This window comes from Ochotona princeps, chromosome 15, assembly GCF_030435755.1.
Source record: "Ochotona princeps isolate mOchPri1 chromosome 15, mOchPri1.hap1, whole genome shotgun sequence".
In the NCBI taxonomy this organism is placed as follows: domain Eukaryota; kingdom Metazoa; phylum Chordata; class Mammalia; order Lagomorpha; family Ochotonidae; genus Ochotona; species Ochotona princeps.
The window spans coordinates 58080233-58102062 of NC_080846.1; positions in this window are offsets into that span (position 1 = coordinate 58080233).

Below are 21830 nucleotides of genomic sequence, written 5' to 3' on the forward strand. Positions count from 1 at the left end.
AGGTGGAGGATTAGCCCTTTGTGCCATGGCATCGGCCTCAATATAAAAGGTTTCTGATGATGCTATCTAGGCTGTTAGTAGAGTGCCTTCAAACCATTTCTATAAAAAGGATCACATTTTCCCCAAGTCTGCTGTGGGTTGATATTTTGCAAAAATAAAATAATTATTAGGAGTAAAATAAAATAAAAATGATTATTCAGAATGGACCTTTTCACATTTAATTACTTGCAACAAAATTGAAAAACTCCTTTGAGTCACTGTATTGTTGTTCAAATCATTAATTATTCCTTTTTGTAGCAATCACATTTTATTTCAGAACATCTGCAGCCTGTGTTTTCTGTTGCTATCTATGAATGTAGAGTTACCATCTGTGCATTTGTAAATATAATCTAAACCCATTTGGGCACTCTGAAAACTTGCCATTTCTGATTGACTTGTTCATTGTGAGGTATTTGTCATAGAAAGCTTCATGTACATAGATTTGCAGAGCCATCTTAGGCCAGTATGTTCATTGGCAATTTTGAGACAACATGTTTAGCATTTCCGAATTTTGCTGGTCTAAAATTTTAACTCTAATATATATTTTCAAATATATGTGTTTTATTGGTTGCATTGCATTGTGTGACACAGTTTTATAGTCAGTGGGATTCCCCCCACTCCTCCCTCAAACCCCCCAGCACACCCCCGGTGGATTTCTCCACCCTGTGGCATTTCCACAGTTTAAATTCAGCTGAGATTCTTTCATTGGAAGCGTCTACCAGGCATAAAGTCCAGCATCTTATTGTCCAGATAAGTTCATCAGTTCCTTGGGAAGACCATCTCTGGTCTGAAGGTAGAGCTGGTAGAGTGTTTTTGATATTTCAACAGATCTGAATTGCTGCCACTCTTAGCACTCCAAGCACAATATGGTCGTTGCAGAATCCACCGATTGACATAATCCATCATAGAGTCTCCATTTGCCCAGCACGTTTGTTACCAACGCATAGCTGAGGTGGTTGATTGACCTGCTCCGTCCTCTGTCATCTGATGGTTAGCGTTCTGATTCCGAAAGCTCGACTGGGGGAATCCCCATAGAGACTCTCCGAAGTGTTCCCAGACCAGATTCCTGTATGTACCGGCAAGAATCGGGCCCAGCACAGTCCATCACCTCAATCAACTGGCGGTTGCACTTGCTGGGTTGGTTCTGTTTTCAGCCCTGCCTTCCACTGGAACCAATAGGTATTTGCAATCCAAACTGGTTCTACCTAGCATGTACTCGGCCCTTGCTTAAGCCAGTGGGGGCTGCAGTCCAGTTGGAGCGACCCATAATAACCACACCAGACCTGCCCCCCTGCCCTGGTTTGCCAATATGTGTGTCCAGTCTGTCCTACATCCCCTTTTGTTCTCATACATATCAATGGGTATGAGAACCAAGTCCCTTCTAACCAGCCCATCTATCCAGCCTTCACGGATGTTGTTGGGTGTCTCTTTGTCTAGCCACTCCTCCCATGGGGTGTGGTAACCTAAGAGAGAGGAGCCCTAGACTACTCCCCCTGCCGGATTATGCACTCTCCAGGTGGTTCTGGGGTTTAACTTGCCAGAACTAGCCCCCCGTGCCAGCTTCTGCCAGCAGATGCTGCGGCTAAGCCCCAACAACCCTCACCCACTCTAATTGTAGATGACATCAGTAGGAACCATCGGCCCAGCCTAGTTTTTCCCTGATTTAGTCCACATGAGGCGCACAGGTGCCGTAGCCCTGCTTGGTCTGGTCTACCCCTATCCCAGCTTACACTCTCCAGTGGGAGTAGCCGTCCAGCAAGGTGACCACCCCTTATTCCCCTGCCTGCTCCGCCCCTCCCTTCCTGGTTCTCACATGTGCTGGTTCGGTACTGTAGTTACATCTGGCACAGGCAACCTCACCCTGGCATTCCATATTGTGACCTGCTTTTGTTGTGACCAAACCTGGCTCTACTCACACTCTGTTCCAGTGTTCAGATTTGCCAGAGGGTGATGTGAACTGATTCAGCCTGGTCTGCCCCTGACCCGTGCCAATTGCATGCCAGTGGAACACTTTCCATGGCCTCTTGGCTGTATCCTTCCATGCTTCTTGCTCTTACCTGCAGAGTCTGTGTCCTGCCAGAGGAGTTGCCCAGGTTCCTCCATCAGAACCTGTCCAAGTGCCAGATTTTGCACATACCAGTGGGTCCATGAGCCAGCACTACTCAGGTCACCTCCTGTCCTAGCAGAAACAGTGGCCTTTCCTAACTGGCCTTCAACCCATTCTGGTTCTTGCTGTTGGATGTTTCAGCCCAGCCATGGCACATCCATACTCACATATAGTTCATATATGGCTCAGTTGGGGTTGAGACCTAGCCTAGTCCGTCCCACATCTACCCTGGTCCTCCAGAACACCAGAAGGTGTTGCAGTCTGGCCCAGCCTGGTGCATCTTGTCCCGGTCCACACTTGTGCCAAGGGAGACTATGTCTGTATCCTGACCAGAATGCAGCCCCATTCCAGGTCGTGCGCCCCTTGGTGGGAACCTCCACCCAGCTAGGCTGTCCCCTTAGCCCCCCCAACCGGGCCTGCTCCCAGCCATAGATCACACACATGCCAGTGGTTGCTCTGACTCAGCTTGGCACAGCCCATCACCTATCGCAACCCCTGTCCTAGACACTGTGGCTCATGCAGATCAGTTGGTGCAAAAACCTTGCTGAGCCTGTCCTGTGGTCCATCCTGATTTCCAATCTTTTTTGTGTGCTAAGGTTTGCTCAGTGTTGCCCAGCGCACCCATTCCATTGCCGTTTCATACACTGACGAGCCGTTGGTGCGACTTTGCCCAGCCTGTCTGCCCCCTAGGTCCAGACCACCTGTTCATCAGTGGGAACTATACCCGCCAGGGGACCTTCCCAGGTTTCTGGCCCTGATCCCCTCCCAGATCCAGTTCTCCTAGATGCCACTGGGCTTTAGGCCAGTGCTTGGCACAGTCGGGCCCTCCCATTGGCCCTGTCTGAGCTGGTAAAGGTTGTAGTCCGGTCCACCCCACACCCCATTCAGGATGCGCTCTCGGGTGCCGTTGCTCCTCTTATGGATACTCCCCTTCAAACCTTCATGTTTCAGTCCCACTCTTATGCTAAAGTTACATGTCCCTATCACTGTGAATCACCAGGAATACATGTCTCACCTATACTAAAGCTGACCTTATTCATGAGTGTCCCTAAGCAGCTATTACAAATCACTGGCCCCTAGAAACCAGGAACTCAGCCACCGCCGTGCGGTGGTGGTTTGGCTTGAGTCCCTAGCCGAATTCCACTTGGCTGGGTCGCCTCCCTGCAGCTGCCACCCTGCAGGGTGGTTCAGACCAGCCCCAGCTCTAAGATTGGAATCCACCCTGATTTGTCCTGCTGCCATCTTGTGGCAGCAGGGTGGAGCTACATTAGTCCGGCTCCCAAGTTCACTCTAATATATATTTTTTAAAGATTTATTTATTATTATTGGAAAGCTGGATATACAGAGAGAAGGAGACAGAGAGGAAGATCTTCCATCTGATGTTTCACTCCCCAAGTGAGCCGCAACGGCCGGTGCTGCGCCGATCCAAAGCCAGGAACCTGGAATCTCTTCCAGGTCTCCCACGTGGGTGCAGGGTCCCAAAGCTTTGGGCCGTCCTCGACTGCTTTCCCAGGCCACAAGCAGGGAGCTGGATGGGAAGTGGAGCTGTGGGAAGTGGTGTGGGATGGGAAGTGGTGCCCATCTGGGATCCCGGGGCATTCAAGGCGAGAACTTTAGCTGCTAGGCCACGCTGCCGCTGGGGCCCCACTCTAATATATTTTTAGAGAGGTATTTATTTTTCTTGGAAAGGCAGATACACAGAATGAAGAAGAGACAGAGAGGAAGATCTTCCATCTGCTGGTTCACTTCTCAAGTGACTGCAATAGCCAGAGGTGAGCTAATTTGAAACCCGGAGCCAGGAACCTGCCCTGGGTCTCCCACAGGGTTGGATGGTCCCAAGGTTTTGGGCCATCCTCTACTGCTTTCGTAGACCACAAGCAGGGAGCTGGATGGGAAATAGAGCAGCCAGGATGAGAACTGGAGCCCACATGAGATCCTGGCGTATGCAAGGCAAGGATCTAGTCATTGAACTACAACGCTGAGCCATTAACTCTAATATTTTAAAGTTAACATGGTCATGTTTTATATTAAATAGTATCATCTTCAGTGTATATTTCCAGAAAATGCTATTTTCAATAAATTTTAATGGGCCAATTTTAGCAACTTCCCTTTCATCTCCTGTCCTATTAGAATCATTTCTTTTTTATTAATTATTTTGCATTATGTGACAGTTTCATAAGCTCTGGGAATCCCCCCACCCCTCCCCACACCCCTCCCCCCGGTGGATTCCTCCACCTTGATGCAGTATTACAGATCAAATTCAATCAAGATATTAGAATCATTTCTAATTGTGTACTCATTTCTTCTCACAGTAGTGAAGTATTTTACTTCATCATATCTAGACTACCTTTGAATTTTTTTGTGTTTCATATTAAACATGTCATACATCTACATACATATGCATGTGTGCTTTATTATGTAAGCCATGTGTATTTTATATGTAAACATGCATATATATCTTTTCAGATACTAGGTTAGGCCAGTATTTTAGCTGTGAAACTGAAGCCATCTTATTTTAGTTTTACACTGTGATGTCATCAACTTCTTCAGAGTGCTCTCTGGGCAACTTTCAGATAGTTTCCCAGAGCCACATTATGCTGGTGTAATCACTCCCAAGGCCCAGTATCTACTTCAGGTATTTTAAACGTTCACACAGTTGAGGGATGCACAGCCATGTGGGTCTGATTAGGTATATTTGGTACCTATTATACATTTTTATGGACCTCTAAATTGGCTTTTAGCTGTGAAAGTTAATACAGTTGAAGATTGTTCTGGTAAGTAGCATGATTTTTGTTTTTAATGTCTACTATTATAACGAGAACAGGAAGATTTTAATAGGGCAAAATAAGGGATACAACAAGCATAAAATTGCAATCATGTCAGGTCCCAAAAAGGTAAGAGCCAAGAAAAATGTGATGATTCATTATTCCTTAATTCTGAAAATGTATGTATCTTATTAATCTTTTTATACGATTTATCAATTTCTTGATTAGATTTATCTGTTAGATTAAAGCAACACAATCTGGAAGTTTCCAGAACCCATTATGGCCTTTGACCAATATAATGACAAATGGTAATTTATACCACCTAATATTTTGTAACACTCTTTCTCAAATTTGACTCACTTCATAATTAATAATGCAGAGCAATAGCAAAAATAGTTGCAGCTTAGGGTAACAGAAATGTCAGGGGACTAAGTTCTTTATGGGTGCTTATGGCCAATGCCGGGATACTGGCCATAGAAGCTGTTAAAATTGCAGCTTTAGTTACGGTCATGCCTAGCTCAGCCCGTCACAGGATGTGCAGTAACTGTGTAATAGAGACTATCATATCCAGATGTGAGGATACAATGCAGTATGCATCTCTACTTCCAGATAAAGATGGACTCCCAATGAAACTGCTTACTATGTCTTGACAAGAGGATGCTGGGCTCTCTTCCATTGTCCATGCCCGCAATGATGGACATATGACTGTGTATGAAGAACTCTACTATAGTAATCATATAGGGGAACTCAGTGAGGGGAAATAAGGGAAATTCCAGGACCTATGCAAGTGTATCATAAAATCATAATAATAAACAGAAGTACAATAAAAAAGTGATAGGGAAAAATAAGTAATCTAAGATTCCAGCTATCTGTTGACTGCAAAATACTCAAAATGGTTAAAGTATAGAATAGAATAGTGGCTACACGAAGGCGGGGGTAGAAGTGCATATCTACCCCAGTCATGAGCAGAGTCTCAGGTGAAAAAAAATTCTAGTGCTGCATTTTATTTTAAAGATTTATTCACTTCATTACAAAGTCAGACATACAGAGAGGAGGAGAGACAGAGAGGAAGATCCTCCGTCCGCCGACCCACTCCCCAAGTGACTGCCACGGCCGGTGCTGAGCCGATCCGAAGCCAGGGACCAGGAATCTCCTCCAGGTCTCCCACACGGGCTTAGGGTCCCAAAGCATCGGGCCGTCCTCAACTGCCTTCATAGGCCAGAAGCAGGGAGCTGGATGGGAAGTGGAGCTGCTGGGACCAGAACCGGCAGCCACATGGGATCCCAGGGCGTTCAAGGCGAGGACCCCAGCTGCTAGGCTACGCCGGGCCCTAGTGCTGCATTTATAGCATGGAGATTATAACAACATCACTAACATTGGCTTCCAATGTTCTTACAATGAAGAAGTAATAATTATATGAGGCAATTGATAATTATATAAGGCGATTTGATCATTCCACAAGGTCTACATTTATTAAGACATCACATTATTATCCCATTTACAAATGAAACACAAACATTTAAGAGAGTAGAGACCCTTGGGTTAACTCACTAAAAACAATGTCAAGCTATATGTATGGTGTTCCAACTATATGCATGTGGTGTGTGTGTGTGTGTGTTTCACGAAGAAGTCATCCAAAGATAAAGAAGTACTGAAAATTAAGGCTGACAAATAGATATACCATGTGAAATCGTTACAAAAGAGCTGCATATAGTGTGTGGCCACTCCTATAAGGGACAGAATAAACTCTAGGACAAAAAGTGTTGCTACAGATAAATAGGGACATTTTAGGGTCAGTCAATTAAAATAACCTTTCAACTACAGATAAACACACACACTTACACAGCCAACATTAAATAAAATCAAAGGGAGAAGTAGATTGATGATGACCATGTTTAAGGACATAAGTATGTCACCTTCATTACTGGACAGACAGATTAGCAAAATATTGGAAGGGCTGCAGATGACATGAGTAGCATCATCAAACAACTTGACTAAACACTTGAAGAGAATATGTGTTCTAGTCGTGTGCACATGTACCATTCTCTGCAGAAGACCTTTCTCTAAGTTACACAAGAGCGCAAAAAAATTTGAAAGGATAAGCACAAAACAAAGCAAGTTCTCTGATGATAACGAATTTAATCTCAGCATTCAGGAGTAGGGGAACATTTCAGAACGTCACAAATATGTGGAAAATGGTATCATACTCCTAAATAGATAGCTATAGGGACAAAAATCACATGGGAAATTAGAAAATATGATGACAAGATTGAAAATGAAATCGCAACACACAAAAAGTGGCGAATGCATCTGAAACAGAGGTCAGAAAGATTTCTTCCCTGTGGCTTTACAATACCAAAATGGAAAATTGAGCATGGTATTCTAAGTTTAGTTTGTCAGTATCACCAAAAGCATATTGATTCCACTAGATGGCCAGCAGAGGGCAGCCTAAAACCACTAAACTGCATTTGGACCCTAAACACTAGCCACTCTAGAGGCTCCCTATGCCTGCTGCATCAGGGGCTGAACTTACCGTAAATGCAAACAATACGTTTTTACAGTGTTGAGCGAAGGACGTAACATTGCAGCCTCTGAATGACTTTGGGTTGCTTCCATATGGAGGAAAAGGCACCTGACCATGACCCAGATGATTTGGAAGGGAATTTCTATTACTTCTTCAGATCATTTCTCTTCTTCAAAACGTATTTTATTTAAAAATGAAAGAGAGAGATACACAGAAAGACACAACACACAAAGAGAGAAAGAGATTGTGCCTGCGGAAGCTGCGCCGGGTCAAATTGGAAATTAGAAATTTATTCTGGATCTCTCTCTCAAGTTTGCAGCCTCCCTTGTCTGTGCATGAGCAGATTGTTGGATCAGAAACATAATTGAAACTTGAACTCAGGCACTGATACGGAATGTGGGTGTGTGACCCACTCTGCCAAATGTGGGTGCCCTGGATGTGGGTGTGTGACCCACTCTGCCAAATGTGGGTGCCCTGGAGAGTGCTCTTCAGTAACAGTGGAGAAGCTCTCAGTTCCTGAAATGCCCCAAGCAATCTACTTACTTTTCCACATAATGTTTAAGTAAAAATCATATTACAATAGTATCTAGCATTCAGTGGTTTAATTGGGTGGAGCTACAATAGGCTGTGATGCTTTTAAAGACACAGAAGTGCTTGGAAGAAAAAATCCCAACACACATCCAGACAATGGCAGACCAAAACAATGTGAGACAATACACAACATTCCAGAACATCACAGGGGTTGCTGGCTGTGCTGCACTGGAGCGTGAGCAGCTCTCTGTGCTTATGCCTTGATTGGTGACACGCACTTCCCTCTAAGCTCCAGGGTGGTTATAGATGTCTTCAACAGCATAGGTGCTAAAATCCACATTATGTCAAGCTTAGATATATTATTCACACTTGAACAATATGATCTTCCAAATTCTTACCTACCTGTGTTAAAAGCACACTTTAAAAAAAAGTGGTAGCTAATACTGTCAGTTAAAAGATTCATTTTTATGTGAAAGGCAGATTTTTATAGAAAAAGAAGGGGAGACAGGAAAATCCTTCAACCACTAATTGACTCCCCAAGTCACTGTAATGGCCCAAACTGAGCTAACCTGGAGCCCCGTGTCCCTTTCATTTCTCCTATGTGGGTGCAGGGGCACAAGGACTTTGGCCATCCCCCCTGCTGTCCCAGGATAAGCAGGGAGTTGGATCAGATGTATAGCAGCCAAGGATTCAAACTGGTTCTTAAGTAGGATCCTGGAGCTGCAGATGGAGAACTAATTTGCTATACCACTGCTCCAACTCCCCAAAGCATGCTTTTAAATAATCTATTTAAGGCTACTGTTGGGTGCATCCTTTCATTTGTGAGATTTTTCAATGTTTTTTTTTTTTTTTTTTTTTTTTTTTTTTTGGTCAAAGTCAGTTTTGCCTCTGCTAGAAAAAGTTTCATGAGGAAAAGCAAAAGTAATCTGGCCCAGCTGTTATGCTGTCATTTGGGATCGCTGCATGAATGCCTAGGATGGAGTCCTGGCTCTTCTCCTAAGTCCATGTCTTGCAAATGTGCACCCTTGGATCTGTGCCAACCACACAGGAACCCTGGAATGAATTCTTGGCTCCTGGCTCTGACCTAACTCAGTCCTAGACGTGGGCCTTTTAAAGCGGTGACAAAGAAGATGGTGGATCTCTGCTGTCTCCATCTCCCTGGCATTCAAATCAAAATAGAATTAAAAAAAAAAAAGAACTAAGGTGTTGGAATTTGCATAGTGATTGAAGCACTGTGGGAAGTTTGCCTGGGGTAGTACTGTAACAGAACCCCAAATCCAGATTTTTTGGTCAAACACACAATATGCCCATCACAGACATGGAGGGATTGCAGTATATTTACTGCAAAGTATAGAGCAAGGAGCTGGGCACTTATTGGTTAATTTCACTGTTCTCCAAGGAGTCAAGAGGTGATGTTCCATATGGGTTTAGTGTGATACTGAGGAGCCTGGTCAGCTGGCTGTTGTGTCTTCTGAGTGCATCTGGACATGTTGTCCACTTCACAGGCTTCAGCAACAGAGAGGGCCCAGGCCTGATACATTCATTCCAAGGTTGGACTGTATATTCTGTAATTCTCCCTGTAGCCAGGGTCTCAGTCTGGGTTCATTCAGGGAGTCCTCCAAGAAACGTCACCTGGGGTGACCTCAGATTTGACTCTTATGTGTACCAGCCAGTGTAGGGTCAGGTCCAGTCCATCATCTGTACCAGCCAACAAACACACAAATGAATACAGCTGCCCAGTCAGTTCTGCATCAGCCCCATAGCTCATGTGAACCAACACTTGCCAGTTTGTGCTGTGGCCACACCTGCAGGGGACCGTGCAGTAGGTGTAGATGGCACGAAGGTGTGAAGAGAATAGCTCCCCTGCTTGACAGGGCCCGGGGGAGCTTCCAGCTGTTTGGCAGGGCCAGGCGGATTTCTCTCTGACCACCTTGATGCGGTCTCACCACTCTTTTGCAAGCACCCCACTAAGAATCCTGTAATCTATTGAGGCATTGTTTGCCCCTGTGAGATGGCCTTGGCAAGTAATATGAGCTTGAGAGTTAATGTTACTGATAATGTCTTGGTGAGTGGGCCTTTGACTGCGCACAGGAGTACAATTAAACCCATGCCATTTCTGGACACCTTGTTGTGTGCCTACCCATTGTCCTGAAGTCTGGCCCAGACATACAGCATGCCTTCTGGGAAATGGCTTAATAAGAATTTTACAAACTAACAGAATTGATGGGAGTATGAGTGGAAACTGCTATGGCAAAAAAAAAATATAGTTACTGTGACCTTAAAGGTTAGCCTGTCCTTGCAACTTTTAGAGCATAGAAAATGCAGCTGTTTTAGCCGTTTTTATAATTTTTTAACTAGAGGAAATATAGGGCAATTCTACTAACATCACAGAGATATACTTTTGATTATTGTTTAATTGTTTATGGGGTTGTAGGGTTTGCAGTTGTAGGGGGATTTAACGTTTGGAACTTTTTGCCTTAGATCCTTATGTTCTTTTTCTTTTGATGTATCTTTCCCATTATGTGATAGATAAGTTGTGAAAATAAAATGTAGTAGGTAGGAATGTTTTACTGATTAGTAGGTAACCATCTGTGCCTCGGCCTTGGAGTTCTGGCTGTCACCTAATGGCTACTTCTGAAGAATGAATAGTGGTTTGCTTTAAAGAAACTGATTATAGTAACTTACAGAATTATCTTTAAGAGCACCTGGTTGACCATGAAGTAAAAATTAATTGAACATCTGTGTATGCTGTCTTAGTTCTAAAGTTAAAGATAAAAAATCAAATGTTTGTGCAGAGGTTAGTGATGTGTCTAAGTAAATAAAAAGGACAGCTTCTTTTGGAGAATATAGCATATAGCAAGAACGCACCAAGTGTCAGTGTCTGTGTCTTTCTTTATCGCCGACGCCACGCACCCTTCCCGAGCTCCGAACTCTCGGCTGGAGCTGGACTCCGGCACACCTATTCTGGCTTTTGTGCATGCCAATGGTATAGCTGCCTTGTCCAACCTGGCCTGCCCCCAGACTGGCTCACACCCAGTCCCAGCTCTCATGTTCACCAGCGAAGGTAGCAATCCAGTTGAAATTCTCCTATTAGGCCCACTCACATACCCAGATCTTGCATGTGTCATCAGATGCTGTAACCTAGTCTGAGCTGACTTGCCCCCAACCGTTACATTTGCCAGCAGGTGCTACAGCCTGGCTTAGCCTGGCCCACTCCCCCCCCCCCCCAGTCTCAGCTGTTGATAGTGGGTGCAGCACCCCAACATACCATGACTCACCACTACTCATGTGAACTGGCTGGTGTTGTAGTCTAACTTGGACTGATCTACATCCCGTCCTGGCTCAAACTCACGCCATTGTGTGCTATGGTCTGATCCTGTCCAGCCTAAGTCTAAAACTTGCTCACACATGTGCCAATGGGTGCTGCAGCCCAGCCTGGTCTAACATGCTCACCAGCAGGAGTTGTGCCTTCACAGGTAGTTACCCAAGTTCTCCTACCAGACTCGCTCTCAGCCCTGGGCCCCATGTGTATCATTGAGTGATGCTGCACAGACTGATTTGGCTGGCCCTTAATCCTGGCACACACTGGTGGGTACTGTGGACTAGGCTGTCCTGTCCCACACCTATTCTGGCACTTGCTAGCACTAGCGTGTGTTGGAACCCAGCCTACTTTGGCTCACATTAAGGCACAGCCCACATGCATGCCTATGGTGCCACAGCCTTGCTCAGCATGGTCCACTCACAACTCTGTCTCTTGTACTTTCTAGTGGAGCTGCAGCGTAGCAGGGGAGTCCAAGTTCCCCCTACCAGGCTCATTTCCAGCCCCAGCTCTTGCATGTGCTGATAGGTGCTTTGACGCAGCCTGGCATGCTCTCATGCCACTGGTAGGTGTTGCAATCCAGCCCAGCCAGGTCTGTCCTGCACCATGTCCTGCTCTCATGCTTACCAGTGGGTGCTAAGGCCTGGCCCAGCCCAGCCTGTCCCTAAACTCAGTCCAACAAATGGTGACAAATGCTGCAGACTTGCCTTGCCTGGCTCTTCCCCAGTTTTCCCGGTTCCTGTGCTCCCTGAGGGAGCTGTGGACTAGCAGGGGAGCTCCCCAAGTTTCCCTACCAGGCCTGCTTCTAGCCCCGGATCCCATGCATGCCAGCCTGAGCAGCTCTCAGCCCTGGTTCTTGCATGTGCTGGTTGATGCTGCAGCCTAGCCACACCCAGCCTTCTCCCAGTGACAGCTCTCACAAATGTCAGGTGGGTTTTTGTCAGATGCATTCTGTCGTCAATCCTGGCTCAGCCCATCACCACCCCCAGCCCACCATTCAAACCACAGAGGCAAGCTCACAAGTCTTCTACAAAATCTACCCCCAGACCCGATCTCCTGGGTTCTAGTGGGTGCTTTGGTGCAGCCTGATGTAGCCCAACCCATGTTCTGACACTCACAGTTAGGATTAGGTTGGGTGCTGTGGCCTAGTCCAGACATGCATGATCCCAGCCCAAGCTTTTGTGAGCACTAGTAGATGCTATTTAGCCAAAGTCAGGTCTCCCATGTGGGCAGGTGTTATGGCCTGACCCGAACAAACCAACCCTATACACCCCCTCCAAATTACTCCATCTCAGCTCCTCTGCCTGCCTGTGAGTTCATTGGCCTGCTTGTAGAAGATTCCAGAGTCATTCCTTCCCTTTCAAGCTTGCCCTTAGGTTCTCCAACTCCAATATATCCCCAGACCCATTCCCCAGAGGAGCTTCACTCTCCCCACCAGCTGGTGGCTGGGGTGGCGTGTCCCACCTGAATTCCTTACCTTCCCGGCTTAACTTAAAAAAAAAAAAAAAAAAAAAAGGTATCAGCAACTGTGCTGGCTTAGTGGTATAGCTAACACAAACTTGGCCAACCGGTTTTCAGCTACTTCTCTCCCACTAGTTCACATTTGCTTAGGTAAAAGGCAGTCTAGGCAGTTACCTACAAACAGACACTTTTTAAGAAGTTTATTTTTATTTGAATAACAGAGTTACAAAAAAGGGAGATGCAGAGAAAAAATTTCCATCTATTTATTCATTCCCCAAATAATGTCTAGGGCTAGGCCAGGTCACAATTCTTTTCTGTGTATTATAAACAAACACACTTTTTTAAAGGAAAGTCAACTAATTTATTGAAGCTTTATTTTATTTGAAGGTAGTTAGAAGAGGGGGAAAGGTCTTCCATCTGTTACTTCAGATTGAGAAAACTAAAAACATTCTAGCCATCATGGAGCCATCTTCCATTCCCATTTACATTTTGGTTGCACTCTTGGGGTTCCTTACTGCTCAGGAATAACGGTGTTTGCATGGGAGATTCAGGAGCCTACTGAAAGACAGTGACTTAGGCTGAACTCACAGCCAACTGCTGACAAAGTATGCAGCCATCCACTGTGAGCCGCTGAGCTGTGTTACCAAGATGCTCTCACCAAGACCATCATCAGTTGAAAAGCCAAACAAATGCTTAGTTCTCAGTTGAGTGGACTGCCACTGTGAGTTTATTCAACCTTCTTAACCGATCAGATCAGATCTTTCTTTCTTTCTTTCTTTCTTTCTTTCTTTCTTTCTTTCTTTCTTTCTTTCTTTCTTTCTTTCCTTCTTTGTCTTCTTTCTTTCTTTCTTTCTTTCCTTCTTTCTTTCTTTTTCTTCTTTTTAAAGATTTATTTACTTTTTTCTATTGGAAAGGCGGATATACAGAGAGGAAGAGAGACAGAGAGGAAGATCTTCCGTTCGATGATTCACTCCCCAATTGAGCCGCAACGGCCGGTGTGCGCCGATCCGAAGCCGGGAACCAGGAACCTCTTCCGGGTCTCCCACGTGGGTGCAGGGTCCCAAGGCTTTGGGCCATCCTCGACTGCTTTCCCAGGCCACAAGCAGGGAGCTGGATGGGAAGTGGAGCTGCCGGGATTAGAACCGGCGCCCATTTGGGATCCCGGGGCATTCAAGGTGAGGACTTTAGCCGCTAGGCCACGCTGCCAGGCCCTCTTCTTTTTTCTAAAGATTTACTTGCTTATTTGAAAGGCAGGGTGACTGATAGAGGTAGAAATAAAATGATCTTCCAGCCATTGATTCCACCCAAATGCTTACAATGCTCAAGTTGAATCAGGATAGGCCAGGCATGGTAGCCTAGTAGTTAAAATCCTCACCTTGCATGAGCCGGGATCTCATGTGGGCACTAGTTTGCATCCCAGCTGCTCCACTTCTTTTCTAGCTCCTTGCTTGTAGGCTAGGAGAGCAGTAGAGGATGGCCCAAAGCCTTGGCACCTTGCACCCACAGGGGTGATCTAGAAGAAACTCCTGTCTCCCAGCTTCAGATCAGCTCATCTTCAGCCATTGCAGCCATTTGGGGAATTAACCAGTGGGTTACTGCGCTAGGCCCAAAATAAATAAATTAATTGTTCTAAAGACATACATTGAACAGAGAACAGAGAAATCTTAAATGAATCACAGAAAAATTTTACAACTTAGCAAATGAGAAATGTGAATTTCTTGAGTCAAAATATTTCCATTCATCCTCACCCATAGGATCCCCTCTCTTCTCCAGTTGCAAGGCTGTAAAGACTTGCTTTATAGGAAGCCATAAAAATAAAATAAAAGAAGACAACTTATCACCTGCTGGTGCATCTTTTTCAATATTACTCCCCACTTTCTTTCACTCAAAAAGATATTGCAGGCAAAAGTGGATAGTTCAACAGTCAACATTGCTAAATGCAAAGCACAAGCATTATAAGGCATCTTATGTTGTTTAAGCTAACGTTATGTGGTTTGTGTCACTTTTTTTCAAAAGTCCCAAAGTTGGCATCTTTACCTTCAATGCTCTTTCAGGTCTTTCACTCGTTCTTGTGGCCATCTTGTTGAAATTGTTGCTCAAGTTTCAGATGGTTCAATCATTGAGCTTTTCACTTTCAAGCTCAGCGTCTTTGTTAGAACTTGTAGAGGTTTCCTTCTCTTTCATATCCAGGCTTGGTGCTGTTGGCTGGTAGCCACTCATGATTGGTAACTGTGGAACATGTACAGATCCTCTCCTCCAGGTTATTATTTCACCAGGCAGGCAGGGAAGAGGGAGCTTGTGGGGCAGTGGGCAGCCCGTGCTTTGCAGCTGTTGGCATGCCTTTATCATTTGCACTTACAAATCTTAAGATGAATGAGTTTTGTGATGATTTTATATGATGTGACTTATGCCCATGCACTCTTCCATTTTTTATTTTAGTAATTGACATTTTAAGTTGGGACGAGTCTGTTTTACGGTTCTTTGTCCCTAAGGATGATAAAGAATATGCATAATATGAGAAATACGTCATTGTTGAAAATTTTATTGAAATTTAAAACTAATATAAGTAGAGCCATCATTAGTTTTTATATTTAGAAGGGATTCTGGGCTGCAAAGGCTGAAAACACATGAGCACATCATACAGTTTCCCCAAGTGAGGCAGATGTGGAAATGGAAATTGAAAAGGTAGCAATTATGACATAAACAATCCCATGCTTACCAAAAGAAGGACTATGCATAGATTCCATAGTTAGAATTATAAAACTTACTAACCAACAAGAGAAATTTATTTACTCCTAACAGTATTTTAGAAACCTCCTATAGAATGTTATAAATGTATGTACTTTTTAGGTCCCTGGACCCTTTTTTTTAAAGATTTATTTTATTTTTATTGGAAAGAAAGATGTACAGGGAGGAGGAGAGGCAGAGAGGAAGATCTTCCATCTGATGATTCATTCCCCAAGTGACCACAACGGTCAGTGCTGCACCCATCTGAAGCCAGGAACCAGGAACTTCCTCTAGGTCTCCCACATGGGCGCAGGGTGCCAAAGCTTTTGGCCGTCCTCAACTGCTTTCCCACACCACAAGCAGGGAGCTGGATTGGAAGTGGGACTTCTGGAATTAAATCCAGTGCCTATATTGGATCTCAGTGAGTCCAAGACGAGGACTTTAGCCTTTAGGCCACCAAGCTGGGCCCCCTGGGCCTTTTTAATTAAGATGATAATTCAACAAGGTTATTAGACTTTCATAAAATTTGTTTCAGCATTATTTTATATTATGGCTTAAAATTTAGTGCCACTTTGCACAATGAAAGTATGTGTAACATAATCCAAATATCCAAATTAGACATTGTCTCTACAACATGAAAGATCTGTCTTTTAATACCTCTAGCGAGCCCCAACTGATAAGAATGAAAATTACTTGGAACTTGAGTTTTAAATACCTGTCAAGAATACCAAGAACATTTAAAACATCTGCTTACAATAAAATTTCTTAACATTATGACACAATGTAGACCAAATTTACCTACTGATATACAGGACCTCTCAGACACTTATAAAATAAATAAATATGTAAATAAACTAATCTTTTTATTGGAAAGTCAGAATTTCAGAGAGAAGAAGAGACAGAGAGAAAGATCTTTCATCCACTGGTTCACTTCACAGCTGGCTGCAACAGCCAGAGCTGAGCTGATGCAAGCCAGGAGCCAGGAGATTCTTCCAGGTCTCCCACATGGGTACAGGGCTCCAAGATTTTGGGTCATCCTCTACTGCTTTCCCAGGCCACAAGTAGGGAACTGGAAGGGGAGTGAAGCAGTCAGGATATAAACCAGCCCCAATATGGGATTCCAAGCATGCAAGATGAGGATTTTGGCCATAACCCAATCTGACACACTCCGAGATCCACACACATGCCAAGAAATATTGCAGCCATGTTCAGCCTAGTCTTTCCCCATTTCTGGCTCTCACACTCACCATTGGTAACTGCAGCCTAGCAAGGGTAGCATTTAGCTTCCCTATGAAGCCTGTTGCCAGCTACAGATCTTGTTCATAGCAGTGGTTGCTCTAACTCAGCCTGACATGGCCTAACCAGTATATTGTGCCACCCCCAGCCAGTCTTGGTCTTTGTGTGCTGTTGGATGTTGCAGCTAGTCTACTCTGCACTCAATTCTTGGGTGTGCCTGATAGTGCTACAGCCTAAAAGAAGGCTCTGAGGAACTTGAACTGACAAGGCTACAGCTCATGCAGCTCTGAGCCCCTCTGTGGCTTAGAGCAGTGAATGGTATACCCACATGCACATAGTAGATATGGCAGTCCATTGGGGCCTGCAGAGGATGGAAGGGATATGTGGGAGAGAGGACTGCTGAGGGAGTATGTTGCAGGTAAGGAATAGCTACTGAGGGACTTCCATTGATAAGGCCACTGTACTTGCAAATAAACAAGGGAAGCTGAGACTGAACGGCTTGAACGGAGAACAGCAGGACCTTTAAGGGTCAGACAGATGCACCAGCTTATGTGGTGGACCAGAACTGGGTTAGTTAGCACCATCCACCACTGATTGTCACTCACTGACACACAGTAAAGGTAGAACTGGAACCCTACCTGGCAGGGCTACATCACAGTACACACCAGTGAGTCAGAACAAGGAAGAGGTAATGTTAGGCTGGGCATGACACTAACCACCACATGAGAGAATCAGGTCTGGGAGCAGATTCTGTGGGCCCACACTTGTAGAACTTCAATTTCTGATGATTTGCTAAAGAGCTAGGGGTGTGGCATGCTGAGCTAGACATGACCATGGAACCCTGCAACATCATGGGTCCTGGGGTTGAGTACAGGCTAGCCTTGTTCAGGCTGTAGCACCCGCGGGCACATTCAAGAATAGGATATGGTGCAGGCTGGGTTACAACATCCACCAACTCACACATAGGCTAGGAGAGAGGGAGTGCACTATGCAGTAAAGGCCTTAGCAACTGCTGGCACAAGCAAGATCTGACAGAAGGAAAGATAGATGTTCCATCCACTAGCTCACTCTCCAAATGGATTTCAATGGCTAAAACTGAGGTGATCCAAAGCCAGGAGCTTCTTCTTGGCCTCCTTCATGAGTGCAGGGGCACAAAGCTTCATATCATCCTCTGCTGCTTTCTGAGATCACAAGCACAGAGCTGGATAAAAGATAGAGTAACCAGGACATGATTTGGTGTCCATATGGGATGCTAGAGCCTCTGTGCTCCTGATCCAGCCTCATGCTAATGTGCCTTTGAAATCCAAATACTTGAGCCTCTGCACCTATGTGGGACATGTAGGTGAAGCTCAGCCTTTTGTCATAGCCCAGCCCTAGCCTTTGTGGCCAACTGGGGAGTGAACCAGAGGGTGGAAGATATCTTTCTCCCTCTCTCTCTTTCTGTAGGCCTTTTCTGTAACAACAAAATGAACAAAATGCTGACTTCTCTGCAGAAGCTGCTTTAGCAAGACAAAACACAGATTCCATCCCTGAGTTTCTAGATTTATCATGAGAATAGAAAAGCAAATGACCCATGTTACAATTCTGGTATGCTTTTTGTTTTACCATGACAGGCTAAACAAGACTATGGTTACAGCCCTCCAATGGATTTTGTGCCCACTTCTGATTACTATCTATCCTGCTCCCCTACATCATCTTAAAAAACCCAGCCCGGGCCCATGTCTCTAGGCAATTCTGCCTCAGCTCCCCCTCGTGACTCCCGCTGCAGGAATCTGACTCATACAGACTATGCTTGGTTTATTGAAGAGGAAAAAATAATAACTTATATGAGAGACAAAGCCACAGAGCAAGAGGAAAAGACAGAAAGAGATCTTCTGTCCACTGGCTCACTCCCTAAACCTGCAGCAGCTGGGCCTGGGCCAGGCTCAGCTCAGAAAGCTGACGCTCCATCCAGAACTCCTATACAGAAACAGGGACCCAAGTACTTGGCCCATTCTGTGGGTCCTCCATGGTGCATTAGTAGGAAGCTGGACCAAAAGCAGGGCTGTTGGCTGTCAAATCATCCCCAAATGGGAACTTGTGGATACATGTACCGCACATGAGTGCAAACATCCAAGCCCTAGCAGAGACTGCTGGTGCATCATGTTTGTCAGCATGTGCTGCAACCAGCGGACAGGGGGTGGCATGTCACAGAGCAAGAGGTGAGAGAACGCTGCCAAGTACTCATGGGTGGGTGGGAAGAGGAGAGCAGAATCCAGAGAAGGGCCTGTGAACAATCATCATTACTGTGGGTCATAGAAACAGTAGGGATGCACTTGTTGTGAGAGATCTCAGCACCTTCCACAAAACCATCGCATAGCGCTGGGGTATTTAGCTCAGGGCACAGGTGAGACAAATTCTCTGGGTCTATCCTTGAGGCTTTATTGATTGCAGGGTGTCAGCCCCAAACCTGCCCTCTTAACCACATTTTCTGACATGGCAAAGGCCCTTGCATATTATCTTGAAGAAAACAGAGATTTTTAGCAGGTGAAGATTGCTAGGTAGGGGTTGTGGGTGCTGCCTTCTCATACGCACATGTGTTTGACTCCCAGCTGCTCAAGTTTTAACTCAGCTCTTTGCTGATGCACCTGGGAAAGCAGAGGATGGCATGGAATGCTACCAGGCATAATAAAGTTTTTATCTTAAAGAGGAGGATCAGAGCTAGACAAGTGAGACAACATGGCCACAGCCAGAAGTGGAATAATTCTCACAATTCCCTGCAGATCCACGGGCCCTGACATTTATCTGATTTCCCCATTCCCAGTTCCCTCCACCCTCGACCAGCTCTCATAAGTCATTCCTATAGCAGAGTTCTTCCTAACAGTCATGCCTCAATTGTATCCGAGATTTGCCGCCCGTGCCTTTTGGCCAGAGACAGCCCTCAACAGCAACACACCTTTTCAGTCCTCCCACAGGGCCTCATGATGGCCCTGTGCCTGTGCCCTGCAGAGCCATGGCTGACACTTCAGGAGCCCTGCAGGGTATGCCTTTCACCCAGAGCCTGCATCCTTACTTACGGCAAAAACCACACTGGAAGCTCTCCTGCACCCTGCACCCTGCGGACTCTTGGCATGCGTCCTCACCCTCACTCCTGCCCTTCTGCTTGCTACTGTCACTGGCTGGCTGGAAGAAGAGGCGTGTCTCACAGGCCTCTTCATCGCCCTGGCTGGCGGGGGCCTAGGCCTGCCAGGCTCTCCTCCCCTCCTGCCAACAGCGTGGCTGACCAAGCCCGAGCCTGAGACTGAGCCCATGCAGCAGGCAGGCCCCCAGCTGCCCTCCTGCCTGCCGGCTACCCTGCCAGGGACAGGGTTGGCCTTGCGCCCTTTGCCTGATGCTGACAGGGGCTGGGGGTAGGGACTGGGGTGGTGTGGTCGCTGACAGTGCCAACTCTCTTCTCCACCAAGGTCATCCTCTTCCCCAACCCCCCACCCCCAGTCATCGGGTTGCTTCCACTCACACAATGGCTCTTGGCTTTCTCATCCGGATCGAGGTCTGTCAGGGGACAGACAAACATGTTCAACTGCTGTGCATAAACCGTACACTCGTTCAGGCACACCAAGAGCTGAGTGCGGATGCCACGTGGTGTTGGGAAAACACCTGGAAGCTCTTAGAGCCACACGTAGTGCTTTGGCCTCTGGCCCTCTCTCCTCCAGACAGCGTGCCACCGGGTGATCACCGCACAACAAGGCCTCTAGACCTTTTCCCTCAGGGAAGGGGGAGAGTCTCCGAACTTACCAATGGGCACCACTTGGCATGTGGGCAGGACCTCGCAGAGACTGCCGACAGCCTCGCCTCATCAGCTGCCGCAGCGATGGCATGGGGACTGTATCCTCGCACATTTTCCGGAGGCGGCACAAAGGCCATGGGAGCCAAGAAACGTTTGGACACTGCTGTCGTTGGGCCTTCTCTCAAGGATGCCAGGAAGGCTTGCAAGAGGGCGTGAAAACACCGCTGCTTCCTCTCCTGGCACCACAGCAATGCCAAGATTGCCATCCACCGACCTTTGAAAACCTTGGAAACAATCACATACCTTCCTTTTGTACAAATCTGTGATTCAAACTCATCACCTTGGGTGCTGGGCAAAGACCCCCGCGCCACCCCTGGGCGCACCCTCTTGGTTAGAGGGCCTTGGAGTACAGAGGGTGATGGGATCCCACCGGGGAAAGCAGAAGGTGACCTGTGGTTGGTTTTGATTTGGATGATGCTCCTTTTGACTTTCATAATTTGACGATACACTTCTATAGGCCCTGACATTTCCTTGATTCCCTCCCCCCACACTTCCCTCCACCCCCCCCCTCGCTCAGTTCCCCTAAATCACTGCTAGAGCAGAGTTCTTCCTATGCGGTCCTATGTCCATGATTGCGGGCATGGACGATGGCGGAGTGCAGCATCTTATGGTCAAGATTTAGTAAACAGTTTGGTTGCGAGGCCATCTTTGATCTGGGAGTAGAGATGCATACTGCACTGCATCCTCACCTCTCGATAGGATCGTCTCCATTACGCAAACGATGAAAAGCCACACAACAAAATCAACCACAGGAAGAAAAAGAAATTCACAACACCATCAGGTTCAAGAACATACTACAGAATGACCAATGTGTCGCCGAAGGAATGTCAGAGCAACTCAAGGACCTTCCGGAAGAAAGGAATGCTACTGTATGCTCTATGAGTCCATGAAGAATGGAAGGAGGAGAAAGAGTTAGGAAGAGATGAAGTGAACGAAAACCTTCAAAGAAGAGCCCATGGGATGTAATTTCCACTGATCTCTGTTGGTGAGACGTGTTCAATGAGCTGCTGCATTGCTTTGGACAGCACTAGAATCTCTTTCACGATCATGTGGTGGCAATGAGCAGAGAGAACACTTGCACGTCTCGGTCTCAATCAGGTGATCCTGAAGGGTTAATGAGGCGGGCTGGTCACAGCTGCTGTGATGATGCGAATCAGCTCCATTTGACTGCCTCCAGCGCCAGCAAGTCACTGTGGCCAGCGTGGGAGCGTGGGAGATGATGGCGAGGAGAAGGTGTGTTTCTCCAGTGTGGAGACTAGGGCTTGTTGGGGGAGGGGGTAGGTGAGGCTAAGATT